Source organism: Cavia porcellus, unplaced genomic scaffold (genome assembly GCF_034190915.1).
Source record: "Cavia porcellus strain 051 isolate PalLab524CR breed Dunkin Hartley unplaced genomic scaffold, mCavPor4.1 scaffold_19, whole genome shotgun sequence".
Taxonomy (NCBI): domain Eukaryota; kingdom Metazoa; phylum Chordata; class Mammalia; order Rodentia; family Caviidae; genus Cavia; species Cavia porcellus.
The window spans coordinates 34,149,773-34,169,832 of NW_026947502.1; the positions used below are offsets into that span (position 1 = coordinate 34,149,773).

General features: G+C 37.8%; 1 protein-coding gene across 1 annotated transcript in view; it reads right to left on the reverse strand.

The window, feature by feature from the left end:
* Positions 1–20,060, reverse strand: part of Spock1 (SPARC (osteonectin), cwcv and kazal like domains proteoglycan 1) — a 666,821-nt gene that overhangs the window by 547,138 nt on the left and 99,623 nt on the right. The gene's annotated exons all lie outside the window — the stretch shown is intronic.

Here is a 20,060-nt window from a genome sequence, read left to right on the forward strand (position 1 = left end):
AGTTTTGATTCAATTCAGGACATAGAGACAGCTATGACAGAGTGACTAAAGACACTCACTACAGAGGACTCCAGAACTAACCCCAGAAAGTGACAAGAATGTTGGGATATACATATTTGAAGCTAGAGGGAGTATTTTGAGGAGGTTTAATGGTGAAATGCTTTACTGTAATAGTTTTTTTTTTTTAATTTAAACATTCATCATATATTTTAATTGTACCTTGTACATAGAAAAAACTATTAATCAGCCTTAGAAAGGAAGGAAATTCTGACATATGCAATAACATAGACAAAACTCAAAGAGACAGAAAGAAGCTAAAGAAAACAGGCACAGAAAGACAACTCATAAGATTCCACGTACGTGAGGTAACACACCAATAGTCAAATCTGCAAGCACGGAAAGCAGAAGGGTGGTTGCCCTGTGTGGGGTGGGTGTTTTTTAATGGCTTCATAGTTTTATTTTGGGATGATGAAAGAAGTCCTGGAGATTTATGTGATGATAGTTGTACAAGAGTGTGAGTGTATTTAATGAGGCTGATCTGTACACTTAAAATGGTTAAAGTGATAAATGTTATTATATATATATATATATATATATTCTAGCACTAGTTAAAATATATATGTGTGTATTTTTCCATATGTATATAAGTATAATTTTTGTCCCCCCATTAACTGAAGCATCATGATGACCAAAAGAAAAAGAATCTGGGGACAGACCCAGACACCTCCAATATACCTGGACTAGAGTGGCTGATGGGGAGCTCAGAGCCCTCTGGCCTTCCCTCGTCTCTGACTGCTCAGGTATTACACAGACAAACAGACACAGAGAGCTAATGCATGGTGTGCTGTTCAAGCATCTGTTAGACTAACAAGTGACGGGCTCTATCCCAGTTTAATGAAGCAGAGATCATGGAGCACACATTCCGGTCGCATTGTCATTTCCCTCGGGGAGCCTGCAGAAGAGACAGGGGCTAATACCTAAAGATTCAGTAACATGATAGCAGACTTGGTAGGTTTGACCTACTTTTTGAAAAAAGGACAAAGTTTTTGTTTCTGTGTTTTTTAACTCATCACTTCATAATAAACACCCTAAAATGTTAGTGTTAAGCTCATTATAACAACAAAAATGGTAAGGAGGGAGATATGCATGAGGGCATCCGTTTATTACAAGGACATGATGCAAAGTGGGTTTCTCAAGGGGGATGAACACTCCAAAGTAGGATGGCAGAACCTCAGCAAGAACTCAGTGTATTCCGTGGTTCCTCCTCCAGGAGCACAGCCTCCTGTTTCACCATCCCTCAACTGGATAAGAAATCATAAAAGAAGCTTAAAGGTCCTGACATACATCCTGCTTGTCATGGACCTAAAAGGGGTAAGGTGGAAGGGGGTAAAGTGTAAGATGAATCCCAAACTCCAAACATTTGAAATCTGTAAGGCTTCTTAAGGGCCCCTCATCCATCTACAGAGACAAAATGGTCCCAAAGGTAACTGATCCAAGTTTAAACAGCCAACATTTATGAAAGAGCCAGTTCCTTGAATTACCTGTATAGCCTTGGGCAAAGGAAAGGAATGCACAAAGGAAATAAAATTTCAATGTGGTCATCAAAAGTAATAAAGGGCAGTGGGTCTCAGGCACAAGGTCTCTAACAGCTTCTGAATCCCAACATTCCTGTGTGTAAAATGGGAATAAAAGCTACTTCACCATTGCTTTGAGAAAAATAAAATATGGATGCTTACTGACATATGGTAATGAACTGTTGACTGTTTCACACTGGGGTCATTCATTTGCAATTACTTTACTAGTTTCTAGTTCTCTATAGGATAGCATGGAAGCTGTTACAATCGCCACGCACACTGCCCACTCGCTCCCAAGCTGTACCAATATCACTGTGGTCCTAGGTCTCTCTGGTTCAGACTTTGTTCCATTATCACTGATTTTCTCATTTATTCACTGGCATCACTCACTGCTATATTCCTAGTACTTAATACCATACCAGCTTTATAGTGTCTTCTGTAGTTGTTGACTGACTTGGCTTGGAATTAGAAACCTTTCAGAAGACCCTCTTCAGAAAGAAATTATTCACAAGGCACACCGTGACAGCCTCTTTTCTATGTGGAATGGTGTGAATATCATCCTGCCAGTTGCAAATAGTTGGAGCAGGAGACCTCTTAAGACCCTGTTTATGTTTTAGAATTGTTTGACCTCTCCCTATGTCTATTTGCCTCTAGGAAAACCTATAATTTGCAAGAAAAGACAGTGAGACAGCAAGCATGCCCCATTTCCCTGTGAAGCCAGAAGCCCATGCAAAATTCCACAATCTGGTCACGCATTTGATACTCAACTCTTGGAAGGAAAGGCAAGAGAGAGCTATTTATACTCAAGAGCTAAGATTAAAATATATAAAGAAAAATAACAACACTGGCAATGTGTATTGGCAGTTTCTCTGACAGTAAAATTCAATTAAAAAAAAAATCCAGGCAATTCTTCAAACTAGAGCTAGACTTCAGGAAATTAGGGTTTGTGTTCAAGTGGGCACATTACAATTCCATAAAAAAAACTGTCTTAGCTATTTCTCTGCTGTGGACTTTAGAAGATAATGATGCGCTTAATGTTTCTGATTATGTTGCCAGGCAAATCAGAAAGCATGAAAAAATTGGAAAATCAGGGACTGAAAGGTTCAGAAAGAAATAAACCAGAGGCCAATGCCAGAGACTTATTTCCTACACTAAGAGGCTGGGCCAGACCTAGCACTCCTCCCCCACCTCACTCCTACTTCTACTTAGGATCTTTTTAGTCAAGTTCAACTAACAGGGACAGAAGAGCCTAAATCTAGCATTAACAAGGATTATTCTGTTTCAAATAGATGATGTCAAAGGGAGAAAACTCCCTGCCTTCTGACCAATATCTTAATGGGTGGAAATTGCAAAGAGGCTCTTTCCCTAAACAAAAAATCCTCACTCACCATGTTCTCCAAACCTAGATTATTCCAAACCAAGACAACATATATTGAGCAAGAAAATTTAGGTTTTTATCTCCTAGCAAGGTTTCATCTCCTAGCAAGAATCCATCAGTGTAAGTTCAGAAATCCTTTGCTTTAAGAACACTGATATAAAGAAAATCAGATTTCATGAAATAGAAGTAACTCGAAAGAAGTCCAATGTCAATCTTTTCATTTCACACAAGAGGAACAGAGATTCCAAGATTCAACTGCCCTCCCCAAGGAGATTCGCCCAAATCAAGACAAGATGCTTGGTTTCTTACTCCCAACCAGGATGACCAATCATCCCTATTTTCCTAGAACTGTACCCATTTACTATGCAACACGGGGCCCTTCTCTGACTTTTAGTTACTAGTTCAGCACATAAGGAGTGGAAGTAATCCCTTTTTACCCTAGTAAAAAGCTGAACAAATGGAAAAAGTAACAATGCTTCTTAGATCTGTTAGAGAAGTAAGGCGACAGGCAAACAAGTGCCCCCAAAACCAGACACACAGACTGGCAAATACAAAATAATCACACTGGGCCAATGCAGAAACTCCTGAGTAGAAAGCTCTGTTGGAGCCAATACCAGGATAGGAAGACCTGAACTGTAAGTAACAAATTGCTAGGTTTGCAGTATGATCAAACCTGAGAGTTATAAACTCCAGGCCAATCACAGAGCTTCTGCCACTTTTACATCCAGGGGCCTACAAGGTTCTCACAGAAAAGATATTTCTACCATGAAGATGTGTCATGGTTCAGCAGAACAAGGGGGACAGTACCACTTTGCAATACATCAGAGTCTCTGTCCATTTTAATAAGGCTGTCCACAGAAGCAACTATGATATTCTACCAAAGCCAAACCTACTAGGGTTTAATCAGAGCTCACCTTACCTGGGGGGAGGGAAGACCAAGTTCCATCCCACTGTGGACATCCGTGTGGGGAAAGAGAAACACACAACTCCTGTCCCTCAACTATCCTGGTCCAAATAAAGGGGAGAAATTCTAAGAATCACCATGAAGTCTATAGACCAAGAAAACAAGTTCACTAAAAGACTACAACCTAATCAAAGGATTATGGAGCACTTTCCTTCCTCCCACACTGAGACAGGTGAACAGATGCCTATTTACTGCCACTCTTTTTACCAAATACATCAGTGTAGCTATCAAGAAAGATTAAAAGGCATACTGAAATGCAAAAAATAAATAAGTGCAAAACAAAACAAAAAATACAGTTTAAAGAGACTAAAGAAACATCAGAAGCAGAGTAAAATATGGCAGGAATGTTGGACTCACTAAAGTAAGACTTAACACAAGTATGATTGATATGGAACAGACCTTCATGGAGAAAGTAGACAATATATAGAGATAGAAATCCTAAGAACCAAACAGAAATGCTAGAGACAAAAACCACTGTGACCAAAATGAAGAATGTCTTCCATGGGCTCATTAGTAGACTAGTGACAAGAAAAGACACTCAGGGCATGAGGATATGTCAACAGAAACTCTCAGAACTGAAAAGCAAAGAACAAAAGGGATCAAAGCAGTACAGAGTATTCATGAGCTATAAGAAAACTACAATACTTTAATATATCTAATGGGAATATCTGAAAGGAAAGAAAGAAAAAAGAATTAAAAACAATATTTTAAGAAATAATGACTGGAACATGAATGTCAGATGCTAAACCACAGATCCCAGATGCTCAGAGAACATCAAGACAGATAGATGACAACAAAGAATACCTAAGTATATTAAATTCTAACTGTAAGAAATTAAAGATAAAGAAAAGCTCTTATGAAACCAAAGCAAAAAGTTCCTTACCTATAGAGGATCAAAAATAAACACATTCACCTTCTCAGAAATCACTCAACTGTTTACAGTCACACTACTCTGAATGTCCTCAATCACATTTGATCTCAGAAACTAAGAAGGGTTGGGCCTAGTTCATACTTGGATGGGAAAAATCATGCAAGTAAGAAGATGAAATGAAATAGTTAAAGTATTGAGAGAGAATAAAAGTCTTACAAACCTGAAATCCCGTACCCTGCAAAATTATCTGTTGTATCTGTGTAATGAAAGAAAAATAGACTTAATTAGAAAAATATTGAATTTGTTACCAGTAGACCTGCCTTGCAAAAAATATTAAAAGAGTTCTTCATAAAGAAGAAATTATGTAAACCAGGAAATCAGATCACATTAAGAATGGATGAACACTGGGGAAGCAAAAACTGAAGAAATAAATGAAGGTAATTTTTCTTAATTTTAATTGACCTAATGGATAAAATGTTGCTCAAAATAGTAAGAGCAACAAATGTTATCAGTGGTTATATCTCATGTATAAGTGAAATGGATAACAGCAATGACAGAAGATATAGAAATACTTTGAGATTACAGACTAGTTGAGAAGTGGTATAGTAATATTTGAAAATAGAGTTGAGTTAGTTGTAAATGTATACTTCAAACTCTAGGGCTATTTGTAAGAAGTTAAGAATTTTTTAAAGCATATTATTAACATCTAAAAAGGAAAGGAAATAGAATCCTATAGAATGTGCAATCAAAACCACAAAGGCAGAACAAGAGTGGAAAACAACTTAAGAATAAAATCAAAAGCAATGCATAAAAAATAGTAACAAATACAGCAGATATTAATCCAATTAAATAGTAATTTCATTACATGTCAATAGGTGAAATAAACCAACTAAAAGGCAGTGCCAAGCCACACTGCCCCTCCCCCATGAGCCAGCAGAGACTGCACTGTCCAAGGGAAGACCAGAAAGGAAGCTATGCCACCCACCCGCCATGAGCCATCTGTTTGTTGTATGGGTACTAAGAGAAGAACCCAGCCCCTCACCCCACACCTGGCATAAGCAACCAGCTGATTCAGAGGAACACAGGCTGAGATGATAACAACTGTAGTAAAGAAACAACCTAAAGCTTGTACTAATTGGTTGACTTTGCAAGCCTAAAGCCAGCAGTCTGAGTAACTATTTAGAGGATACAATATGCAATACAGTAACTATGGTGAATTCCCTACAGTTTTATTTTTTAAATCCAATCTTGAGTTCTCACTGTTTTGTTTGTTTCATTTTATTTTTCTGTACCGTTCCCTTTAAAAGAAAAGAGAAAAAACATAGTGCCTATAGTTAATTTTGTATTGCATGCTTAATTTGTGCTAAGTGCATAGATTTTATGTTAAGCACTCTGTTACAAATAATAGTAGTAATAAATAGAGTAGATTGAAATTGTCAAGGTGATGAAAATGGTTACGGTATTGATTGTGGTGCTGGTCTCAAGGACACACATCCATCTTCAATCTCATTAAATCGTACACATGTAAGTATGTACAGTTTTTATACGCCAGTCATATCTCAATAAATAATTTTTAAAGGTTTTAAAAGGTTAACAGGAACAGGGTAAATGGGTTTTGATATCACAAGGTTGCAATTATGTAGTAAAACTAAGTCTGAGACATCTTATGTACAACATACACACTATGGCCAGAAGTGAGCAAGAACAGTAGATTTCAGATACTCAACACTTATTTTTAAAAATATGTATATGAATGATGAGTATGCTAATTCAGTGGACCGCTAATCAATTTACAATATATGAAGATAATTATAGTAAACATCATGTAGTATTCCTTAGTTATATAATATTTTCTAAAAAGAAGGGTAAAGTTCAAGTACTGACAACCCAATTTCAAGATGTATACAAAGGTATAGTACTTAAGATAGTATGGTATTTGTTGAGAGAATAGACAATTAGATGAATGAAACAGAATAGAATGCTCAGAAATAAACCTGCATAAATATTTTGCAAAAAGGTGAAAACAATGTAGTAGAGAATGATAGTCTTTTAAATAAAATGCTGAGAAAAATATCAGTGAAAGACATATCTAATAAAAGATTTTTATCCAAAATATGCAAAGAACCTTAAAACTCAGAAATAAGAAAATCAGATTTTAAAATAGCAAAATACCTAAATAGATAACCTCAGTGAAGATATACTAAGATCAAATATATATATATATATATATATATATATATATATATATAATATAGCAAGAAAGAAAAAAAGGAAGATAGGAAAAGGTTATATGTACATTAGTAAGCACATAAATTTATGTATGTATATGTACATTAGATAGATATCTATACTACTAATCTCTCTTAGTGCATCAGAAAGAACAGTTTGTGCTGTCATTGATTGTTCACTTTTTTTTTTAAATTTTATTTAAGAGGAAAAAGAGAAAAACACAAAACAAAACAAAGCGGTGTAAGGTACACGTAATACAGAACTACAAAAAAAAAACATAACTTTTATATCTAGATTTTGTAACCTGAACAACTGGTTCTGAGATAATAATGTGCAATATATTAACTAGTGTTAATTCCCAACTTTTTTTTTCTTTTTGAAATTCTGTATCATTTTAATCCTTTTCTTCCATTTTGCTTTTTAAAATAAAATTAAAAATTAAAAAAATACAGCAAGTATCATGAGAATTGCAAATTAAAACAATGAGATATCACTCTACCCCTATTAGAAAGGCCAAAACTGAAAATCCTGACAACACCAAATACTTATGAGAATATGGAGCTTCTGAAATTTTAATTAATTGATGGTGAGGATAAAAAAATGGTACTTTAGAAGACAGAATTTCTTATAAAACTAAATATGTTCTCAGCATACCATCCAGTAATCACACTCTCAGGTATTTGTCCTAATGAGCTGAAAACTTATAGTCACACAAAAATCCATACACAGATGTTTATAGCAGCTTTACTCATAATTGCCAAAATTCAGAAGCAATTAAATGTCCTTTGGAAGATGAATGGATAAATAAACAGTGATTCCTCCAGAGAATGGAATGGTATTCCACACTAAAAAGACATGATATCTCTATTGTACAAGCTAAAAATGTCGGTCACATAGAAGTATGAAGTACAGAGCCATCTCCTGCAGAGGAGGAGCTGGGCGGATCCGGAGTCCCTGCAGAAGCCCGTTCCTTTGTCTGAAGGACTGAATACTTCTGCAAGCAGGGAGGCATCGCAGCTTCCTGAGGCACCTCAGCCTGTGGTGAGTGCCCAGCACAGTCTGCCCAAATCTCAGACTGTTCCGGACCCCCCAGGCTTCTGGGTGCAGTGAAGTGGAGCAGTGGGTTAGAGGCCACTACAGCTGCCTCCCCATCTCCCCCCCCCCCCTGCTACACTTGGAAGTCTGCTGAGCTCCTGACGGATGGGCGGGCCTACACTAACCCCCGAGCCCAGCCGCGCCTAGCCAACTGCCTGTAGAGGAGGAGCTGGGCGGATCTGGAGTGCCTGCAGAAGTCCCTTCCTTTGCCTAGAGGACTGTGGATATCTCTGCAAGCAGGGAGGGATCACAGGCTCCTGAGGCACTGTGGCCTGTGGAGAGCACCCTAACCCGGCTGCAATTGAAGAGCTGTGGATCTTCCAAGGGGCAGGTGGGCGCACAGTGTCCCTGAGGCCCAGCTTGTCTGGAACTGCGGAGTTCTGAGCAGGCAGAGGAGGGACACTGGTTCTGCAGGCCCAATGGCTTGGGGTAGTGCGGTGTCAGAGGCTCAGTAGCTCCAAGCATAGAAGGGGATTTTCAACAGATCCTGAGGAAGCTTTCAAATAACACTTGAAACACAGAAATATACAAAATGACAAAACGAAAGACCAAATTACAACCTCAAACCTCCAGCCCATCTCAGGAAACCCTAGGAGCAATGTATATAGAAGAAAATATATCCCATCCACCTCATATATCGGACATAATAGCAACTGAAGTTGACAAACAACTCCAGGAAGCTTTAAAGAAATTCAAACTCGAAATAATCTCCCAGATAAAAGAAGAAATGATAAAAGAAATGAAAGAGATTCTAAATATATCTAAAGAAAACACAGATAAAAAATTGGAGGAACTAAACAAAAAGATAGAATCCCTAGACGAGCAATATAAGAAACAAACAGAATACATAATGCAGATGCACAGAGATATACAGGAAATAAAAAACTCCACTGAAAGTTGTAAAAACCGCCTTAATGAAAGTGAAGATAGAATTTCAGACCTTGAAGACATGATTGCAGCTAGTGAACAGGAAAGGAAAGATCTTTTGAAAATAACAAGGAATCAGGAAACAACAATTCAACAACTGCAAGACGATGCAAAGAAGAATAACATAAGAATGATAGGGATTAATGAAAGAGAGGGAGACAACATAAAGGATGTCAAGCGGATATTTAGAGAAGTAATAGCTGAAAATTTCCCAAGCATGAGATCAGAAACTGACATCAAGATCAGTGAAGCATATAGAACTCCAAACACTCATAACCAAAATAAAACTACACCCAGACATATAATAATCACCATCCCAGAAATCCAACACAAGAATAGATTACTAAAAGCTGTCAGAGAGAAAAGACAGATCACTTATAAAGGAAAACCTATCAGAATCACAGCAGACTTCTCAGCACAAACGATAAAGTCAAGAAGAGCATGGAGTGAAATATTCCAGATCCTAAAGCAAAGTGATTTCCAACCAAGACTGATATATCCTGCAAAACTATCATTCAAAATAGATGGTGCAATACGATACTTCCATGACAAAGAACAGCTGAAGAACTTCATGAACACCAAACCGACCCTGCAAAAAATATTGAAAGACAGTTTAGATACACAAAGGAAAAAACCACTAAGCAAAGCAAATAATTAAACAGAACAGAAAGATAAAGATGCAACAGCAGAGAGATAACATTCCTACAATTAACCAGCATTTAACAGTAATAACCATTAATGTAAATGGTCTCAATGCACCAATCAAAAGAAACAGACTAGCAGAATGGATCAAGAAACAAAATCCAACCATATGCTGTTTACAGGAAACCCATCTAACCCAGAAGGATACTCACAGACTGAAAGTCAAAGGATGGAAAACAATTCTTCATGCAGCAGGAATCCAGAAAAAGGCAGGAGTAGCCATTCTGTTTGCAGACAACGTGAACTTTAAACCAACAATGACCATAAAGGACAAAGAAGGTCACTACATACTTGTAAGGGGAAAACTCCAAGAGGAAGAGATAACTATCTTAAATATATACGCACCAAACTCCAGAGCACCCAGTTATATAAAACAATTATTAACAGAAATGAAAACTCAAATTATCAGTAACACAATTGTAACGGGAGACCTTAATACGCCATTGACACCAAGGGACAGATCAACCAGACAGAAAATGAGCAAAGAAATAACAGAACTGAATCATACCTGTGAACAAATGGGTTTGATAGACATATACAGGATGTTCCACCCAACAACATCAGAATACACATTCTTCTCAGCAGTACATGGATAATTTTCTAAAATAGACCATATATTAGCTCACAGAACATATTTAAACAAGTGCAAAAGAGCTGAAATCATCCCTTGCATGTTATCGGATCATAGCGCTCTGAAATTAGAAATTAATGATAAAAGATACTGCAAAAATCCCACAAACACATGGAAACTGAATAACACACTCTTGAGTAATCAGTGGGTCACAGAGGAAATTAAAGAAGAAATCAAACAATACCTAAAAGAAAATGAAAATACAGATACAACTTACCGGAACCTGTGGGATGCAATGAAAGCCGTCCTGAGAGGAAAATTTATTGCACTGAGTTCCCACATCAGGAAAACAGAACGAATACAAATAAATAACTTGATGCTACACCTCAAACAGCTAGAAAAAGAAGAGCAAGTCAAGCCCAAAGCCAAAAGAAGAGAGGAAATTATAAAAATCAGAGCAGAAATCAATGCAATAGAGACTAAGAAAACAATCCAAAGAATCAACAAATCAAAGAGTTGGTTCTTTGAAAGAATAAATAAAATCGATAAGCCCCTAGCCAACCTTATTTAAAAAAGGGAAGAAAAAGCTCAAATTCATGCAATAAGAAATGAAAAAGGAGAAATCACTACAGACCCAATAGAAATACAGAAGATCATCAACACCTACTTCGAAAACCTCTACTCTCAAAAGTTTGATAACACAGAAGAAATAGACAGATTCTTAGAAGCATATGAAGTGCCAAAGCTAGATCAAGAGGATGTAAAACTGTTGAATAACCCAATCTCTGTTACTGAAATTGAAAATGTAATTAAGTCCTTACCCACCAAGAAGAGCCCAGGCCCAGATGGATTCACTGCAGAATTCTACAAGAAATACAAAGAAGACCTAATGCCGACACTCCTCAAACTGTTCAATGAAATTGAAAGGGAAGCAATCCTTCCTAAGTCGTTCCTGGAAGCAAATATTACTCTAGTACCAAAACCTGAGAAAGACCCAACTAAAAAAGAGAACTATAGACCGATCTCCCTAATGAACACAGATGCAAAAATCCTCAATAAAATATTGGCAAATAGGATCCAGCAAATCATCAAGAAGATTATACACCATGACCAAGTGGGATTCATCCCAGGAATGCAAGGATGGTTCAACATACGCAAATCAATAAATGTAATCCACCATATCAATAAAGCCAAAAATAAGAATCACATGATCATTTCTATAGATGCAGAAAAAGCCTTCGATAAGGTCCAACATTTATTCATGATAAAAACTCTACAGAAAATTGGAATAGATGGTCTTTACCTCAATATAATAAAGGCCATTTATGACAAACCAACAGCCAGCATCATTCTAAATGGCCAAAAATTGAAAGCCTTTACTTTAAAATCAGGCACAAGACAAGGATGTCCTTTATCACCACTCCTATTTAATATAGTACTGGAAGTACTAGCCAGAGCAATTAGGCAAGAAAGAGAAATAAAAGGGGTAAAGATAGGAAAAGAAGAAGTTAAGTTATCATTGTTTGCAGATGACATGATACTCTACATAGAAGACCCCCTAAACTCCATTGAAATACTCTTAGATACAATAAATAAATTCAGTAATGTGGCTGGATACAAAATCAATACTCAGAAATCAATAGCATTCCTATACACGAACAACAAAATTACAGAGAGGGAAATAAGAGAAACTGGACTATTCACATTAGCAAGCAAAAAAATGAAATATTTAGGAATTACTCTTACGAAAGAAGTGAAAGACTTATACAGTGAAAACTATAATACACTGAAAAAGGAAATTGAAGATGATCTCAGAAAATGGAAAGACATCCCTTGCTCATGGATAGGAAGAACAAACATTGTGAAGATGGCCATTCTCCCAAAACTCTTATACAGATTCAATGCAATCCCAATAGAAATACCATCAACATACCTTATAGATCTAGAGAAATCACTCCTAAATTTCATCTGGAACCAGAAGAGACCTAGAATCGCAAAGGCAATTCTAAGCAGCAAAGGCAAAGCAGGAGGCATCACAATCCCTGACTTGAAATTATACTACAAAGCAACAGTAGTAAAATCAACATGGTATTGGAATCAAAACAGAGGCGAAGATCAATGGAATAGATTAGAAGATACAACCACAACTACAAACACACTCAACCACCTTATCTTTGATAAAGGAGCCAAGCAGGTTCACTGGAAGAACGACAGTCTCTTTAATAAATGGTGCTGGAAAAACTGGCTCTCCATTTGCCGAAAACTAAAGCTAGACCCATGTCTATCACCATGTACTAAATTAAAATCTAAATGGGTCAAAGATCTGAATATTAAAACAGAAACACTAAATCTATTGGAAGACAAAGTGGGTAGAAACCTTGGAGACATAGGAGTAGGTAGAGAATTCATGAACAGGACTCAAACCGCACGGGAAACACTTCCCAGAATCAATAACTGGGACCACATCTTATTAAAAAGTTTCTGCATGTCAAAAGAAATCTCCAGCATAGTGAAAAGAAAACCCACAAACTGGGAAAAGATTTTAGTGAACTCTCTCTCAGACAAGGGACTCTTGTCTAAAACATATAAAGAATTAAAAAAACTCAGACCTCCAAAATTCAAAGATCCAATCCAAAAATGGGCATCTGAGATGAATACGCAATTCTCAGATGAAGAAATGCAAATGGCAAATAAATATATGAAAACATGCTCATCATCATTGGTCATCAGAGAAATGCAAATTAAAACCACACTGAGATTCCATCTCACTCCTGAAAGAATGGCCAGGATCAAGAAAACCAACAACAACAAATGCTGGAGAGGATGTGGGGAAAAAGGAACTCTCCTGCACTGTTGGTGGGAGTGTAGACTGGTACAGCCTTTGTGGAGGTCTGTCTGGAGGTTTCTCAAAAAGTTGGGATTGGAAATCCCATTTATTCCAGCTATTCCACTTCTAGGCATATTCCCAGAAGAACTGAAAGCATCATACCACAGTGATTTATGTGCACCTATGTTTATAGCAGCACAATTTGTAATCACCAGATCTTGGAAACAACCCAAGTGTCCATCAACTGAGGAATGGATAAAAAAGTTGTGGTATTTCTATACAATGGAATATTATTCAGCTATAAAGAAGGATCACATTGAGATATTTATCAATAAATGGGCACAGCTTGAGACCATACTCATAAGTGAAATAAATCAATCTCGCATGTATGAATACCGAATAGTTTCCCTAATGTAAGTAATGATTCAAATATATGAAAATATGTGGCAATCATGATTCCCCATTATGTGGCCTTGAAGCCTTATAAAATTTTCACTTATTAATTAGAAAGGCTTTATTCCGGGCTTCTTGATATGGAAATATTTGAAGCTATAGTATATGAAGTTTTATCCAAATATCTCAAGGAAAAAGACAGACACTATGGTAACTATTATTCTTTAAAAAAATTATTTAGTTATTTCTTATGTTTATTTTAATTAAGGGAAAAATTTAAAAAATTAGGATATATAATAGTAACTCTTTTCGATTTCCTATTAACTTGTTTTGAAGTCCTGTAATGCTCCCACGATCTTGTTTTGACTGATTAGACTCTGTTCCATTCTGTGGGATAGTATCAGGTCCGAGGGTATAGGCAACTACTTTGAAGGCAGTAAGATTCACTAAGATGCCCATTCTGGTTTGACTATTGTCTCCTTTGGAAGTCCTGTAATGTTTACAATGTCTAAGTTTTATTGGTCTTGTTCTCTACTGTTTTGTCCAACTTTATAATATCTAATGAGATAGACAAATCTTTTTAAGGAAACAAGAGACAACGTTGATAACTATTGTTAATAACCGTATACTCTGTTCTACATCATGTGCTAAGTCTATCCTTGGTTTTCACTGACAGCTTTGTTCTGCCATATTTGACTTTATTCTCCCCCCCCCAAAAAGTAATAAGAACTAAGGAGTAATAAAATCTAAAATGTGTAAATTTTGTTGTAAAAAGAGAGGAAGGGGAAAAAAGAGCTCTAACGGATATAACAGCAAGTGTGTATAGGGATGTTGAATAGCTGACTATATTAATGTTTTTGGATCATTGAACACAGCTGTTTGTAGTCTCTCTGTTTGAATGTCTACTTTGTATTCTTTGATACTGTGATTTGAGCAACTATTTCCAAGATGATAATATGTAATCTATTAACAGGTGATTTCTTACTGTTATGCTTTTTTTTGTAGTTCTGTATTATATGTAACCTTACACTGCTTTGTTTTGTTTTGTGTTTTTCTCTTTTTCCTCTTAAATAAAAAAAAAAAAGAAGTATGAAGTACAAGCAATTACTATAAGCTAATGAAGGAGGGCGTGGGGAGATAAAGAAGGTGGACAGTGGGTATCAAACTACAGATAGAGGAGAAAGTAGTTCTAAGTCTTGTAGCATAGTAGGGTAATTATAGTCTACAACAATTAATCATAAATTCAAAATAACTAAAGAAGAAAAGTTTGAAGATTCCCAATGCATAAAAATGATATTTGAAGAGATGAAAAATTATTCTAATTTGTTTATTATATGCTATGGCTCAAATTATAATACTGTACCCTATACATAAGTCTTAATGTTTAAAAATAAAACTATGAAGTCATGAAAATACATAAAGGAAACTTAGGTGCCTATTTCTGAGTTAAAGAAGTCAACATGAGAAGGGAACATACTGATGGTTCCAAATTTGTGACATTCTGGGGGAAGCAAAGCTGTGGAGACAGTAAAAAGGGAAATGTCAACAGAGAATACTGGTGGGGAGTGTGACTAGGTGGAGCACAGATTTTTAGGGCAATAAAACTACTCTGTATACAATAATGGTAGATACACATCATTATTGGTTGGTCAACACTCGTAAATGAGGTGCTGATATTGGTTCATCCATTGTAAGATGCCCACTCTGACGAAGTACATCAGTAGCGGGGGGATGTAGTGTATGTATGAGAGGAGGGGGTACAAGGAAATTCTTCTACTTTTTCCTCACTTTTGCTGTGAACATAAAACTGCTCTAAAAAATGTAAGTCACTTTTAGAAATGGCCCTCATTCCAGGAAATCCTTCAGTCACAGGCAAATAAGGACAGTTTGCCACCCTACATTCCTAAGTATCTGGGTTACTTTTCTCTCATTGCTGAGACAAAATACCCAACACTCAAAATTAAGAGAGGAAAGGTTTGTTTAGCTCACAGTTTGTGGAGGTTTCAGTCCATAATCAGCTGGCTCCAAGGCAGAGCGGCATGGCAGAGGGGCAACGGAAGACAGAAAGGAGCAAGACAAAAGAGGTGAGAGCAAGCCTCTTCTAGTCCCTTATTGTCTAAGCAGGATACCACCCCTCCACCCCCACCCCAGGTCTACTCCCACCCCGGCCAAAGGTGGGTGTGTCAGTCACAAAACCTCTGCTCTTCTCTTGCACAAGCTCAGGATGTTTGCAAAGTAAGGACCCTGGCTCCCTACTGAGTCACCTAGCTAAACTTCTCAAGTTGACAGAATGTATCAACCATAACACCAAGCTGGGTAAATTCTGTACCTGCATCACTAAAGCAGGAGGGCAACATGGTTAATGGAGAAACACAGTTTGATTTTCAGAAGTTAAAAGAAGTCTTCTGAAAGGAGTTTACTATGGAAAACAAGACGTAGCTATCTTTAAAATCCCCCAAAAAGCAAACACATAAGAGTAGATTTTTTAAATCCTGTACTCAAGTGAATTGTATAGGTCTTCTGCCCTGAGCTGTGAGCTAACCTCCCAGAAGACAGTGTCTTCCAAAATCAGCCATTCACCTCCATCCCAAAGGATTTATAGATTATTTTGTCATTGTTAAGGTTGTCATCTAAATATATCCCCCAAAAGGCGCATTTGGTTGAAGACTTCATTTCCTTTGGTAAAGTGACCAGGTCATGATGTCTCTAACTTCATCAAGGGGCCAATTCTTTAAGTTCACATTCATAGCTCAGAGGGTTTGGTAGGTTATTTAGGGGGGGTCTAAATGAATGAGGCAGACAAATGGGGGCTTGGATTTGGCTTTGATAGCTATCTTTAGAGTTTTCTTGTCTTCTATTTCCTGCCTGCTAGAAAGTATGTAGCTTTCCTCTGCCATGACACTTGGCCTCAGCCTGGACCCAGAAGCAACAGAGCCACACAACTACAGACCAGAACCTCTGACACTATGAGCCAAAATAAAGCTTCCCTCCTCTATGTCGCTTCTGTCTAGTACCTTGTTCCAGTAACAGAAAGCTGACTATCACAGCTACAAATTTCCGTGAACTAAGAAAAAAGGTAGTCACCCAAAATGTATCTTTAACATTGTTAGAAAAATCACATTAGATGTATTTAAAAGTGACTGTATTCACCTGAGGACCTCCAGACCCTCAAGGATTGTACTGTTTAATTGTTACATGATGAGGTGATGAGAGGGAATCAGGGAAGGAAAAAAAGTGATGCACACATCCACAGCTGTGCATGGCATGGTCCCAAGGAATCAAGTGTGTACGGCATGATGCCTACTCTCCTTCCACTGTGTCACCCTTGCCTTCCCCTGAAACTGATGCACCTTGCCAGGCCACTCAGTGGGAATGCTTTAGAGGGTGTGATAACAAAGATGCCCAAAACACTGCTAGCGCTTTGCTTGTAGAATATTCCCTGGTTCCTTGTCTCACTCTGGCAGGCATTCTAAATGAGTGTTCCCAGAAAATCTAAATTAAGCCCATGCCAGAAACATCTCAAGTGAGATTGCTAAATGTACAGTACTGATGAGAAGAGCATTCACAAACTTCAGTACACATTCAAATCACCTGGGATTCAGGAAATTCGAGCTCTGATTTGGCAGGTCCAGGTGGGTGCTAGGATTGAGTTTCTAACAAGCTCTGAGATGATGCTGATGCTCCTTTAGGGAGTAAGAAGGACTAAAGTATCTCATTACAAGGACTATAAAATCCTCCATTCAATCCAATGACTCCACACAATTTTCCACATAACCAAATTTTTATTGGTTCTCAGACCTTCAGAATTGTACTAGAACTAACATTGGCTCCTCTTGATCTCTATCCTCTAGGTCTCTAACCCAAGTGATTTGTAGATATTGGGACTTCTCAATTCCATAATCATGTGAGCTAGTTCCTTATAATAATATCTGTACTACACAAACATAGACACACACTATGGGTTCCGTTTCTTTGGAGAAACTTTAGTAGAAGAGACCCAGAAGGACTGCAGCCCATGTAAAAATCTTGATATTAGAGATCCATTCTCCAAAACTGTGAAAGAATCTATTTCAGGTGCTTTAGGAACCTAGTTTGTGGTAATCTATTGTGGCAGGCACAGAAAGTGAATACACACCCCTACAGTGTGTGCAGAAAGCAAGGGTTGCTGTAAAAGCCAAGTCAGATTCCTCCTTTGTTCATGACAAAGACTCCCACAGAGGCTTCTCATTTCTTTCAGAGGAAAAGCAAAAGCCAGTACAGAAGCCCTGAACAAACTGCCCCCCAGACTCGTTCCCACCACCTCCCTGACTCTCCCCTTCCATATTACCTCTTGTCACTCTTCACTCTGGCCTCCTTAGTGGTCCTTGAACACACAAGAACAAGCCTACAATGGTGCCTTGATGTTTTTCTGAGATTTAGCAGCCAGTTTGTTTACCTCTTTCTAGTCTGACTCAATTTCACTTTGTCAATGAGCCCTACCCTGAACATCCTTTTTAAAACTACAACCCCAGTGCCCAAATATCTTCACCCTATTCTGTTTTTATTTTAACACAGCACTTAACACCTTCCAACATATTATTTCCTGTGTTTATGTTTATGTTTATGTTTAGGATTTACTATCTATATCTACCAAAAGGCTATAAACTCCCAGAAGACAAGGCATTTTTCTCCTCTGCTCACTAATATATCATTAAGTAAATTAAATACAGAGTAAGTCCTCATCATACACATTATACACTGACTTGAAATTTTCCAAGAACATAGTTATGGTAGAGTTGAGGTTCGAATCCAAGCCTGTCTGGCTCTGAAATCCATACTATTTCTAATCCATGCCACTTCCCTAGATTTTAGTTACATTTCTGCTCTTGAAATGCTGCCTACAGACATCCTTGTAAGTGGAAATTCTCCTAAGAGAAAATCCTCTTGTAACTCTCATTATAAACACACTTGGAGAGAGTACAGGGCAGACTAACTGTAACAATCTCTTTCCTATCACTGAAACAAAAAACCCAGCACCTGCAACTCAAAGAGGAAGAGGTTTATTTTTTGGCTTATGGTTTCTATCCATGATCAACTGGCCCCAAAGCAAGAACATCATAGCAGAAGGGCCTGGTGGAGGAAAGCTTCTCATTCATGTAAGCCAAGAAGCAAAAGAGAAGGAGGCACCAGGGATAACGATACACCCTTCTAGATTACACCCCAGGAGCCTACACCTGCTGACCAGGCCCTACCTCCTGATAGCACATTCATCTATAAGCTCACTGATGGATCAATCCTCTGATGAGTATAGCACACTTACGATTCATCACATTCCAGAACCTCTATCTTTGAACACAAGATACTTGGAGTGGGGCAGCATTTTTGAGGCTAAACCATACTCCTAACTCTATTGACAGTGGCAGCTACAAAGAAGAGGATGGGAGCCGTGTGCACAAGAGAGAGAATGGTGGAGAGGAGTGTAGAGCTGAGCATACTTGATAATCAAAAATAGACTGAGAAGCAGCTTAGTACACTGAGGCAAGGAATCAGACTTCCAAGATAAGAAAGGTGTCAAAGGCTACTTGAAACCAAACATCCACTTGAATATTTCTACCCCAAGCCCACCAAGAACATAACTAAATTCTTGTCTTCTATGAATATCTTAAGTTTAAATTTTCTTTCACAAAATTATGGCATCTTAAGATATTTGCTGTCAGTTCTTCCAAATAGACCTTATTATTCTCATACATTAGACCAGGGCTTGACATATTTTTTTTAAAGGACCAGATAGTAATGCACACCCAGATAGCAACACATACACACACACACACACACACACACACACACACACACACACACATGCATGTGCACACAGGCCAGGGGTATAGGAGAAAGCCATATTCATGCCAGTCTGATGAGTAAATGTCTCCCCTACACAGCCCCAGACCACAACAGCGAGGAGAGGTGGCTGTTCAAATGCCCATTTTTTAACATGAGATCCTCCATTACATAACTAAACAAGAATTCATGGTCCGTAAAGAGGGGAAATAGCACCAGATAGAAGACAGAGGTACAGTTGTGTTTCAACAAAACTTTATTTGCCAAGCATATAGTATACCTTTGTTTGCTGAGCCCTGCATTAGACCACCCAGAGCAAATTTCATTCACAGGTTAGTCCTGCATATATCTTAAAATAAGTACAATAACCCTTTTCATTGGTTGCGTCCTGAGTTCATCCAATGGCTAGGTGCTCCTAAAAAACCTGTTTTTGGGTGGCTCTTGCATGCTGGGGGTTCTAGATATGAAATGGGAGAATATCAGAATATGAAATGGGATGCTCCCGCATGATCAGACCACTGAAATTAGATACTATCACTCCCTTCACTATGGCCATCATATCTCTAATACTTAGCAGGAGATCACTTTGCTTCTCTGAATCCCAGGTAGCCCCCAAAGATTTTGCCTTGTTAGAGTCCAGGCTTTGGCTCTATCCAATCATGATCTCTATGTGTCATCCCTTCATCTCTTCCAACCACAAATTGGTGATAAG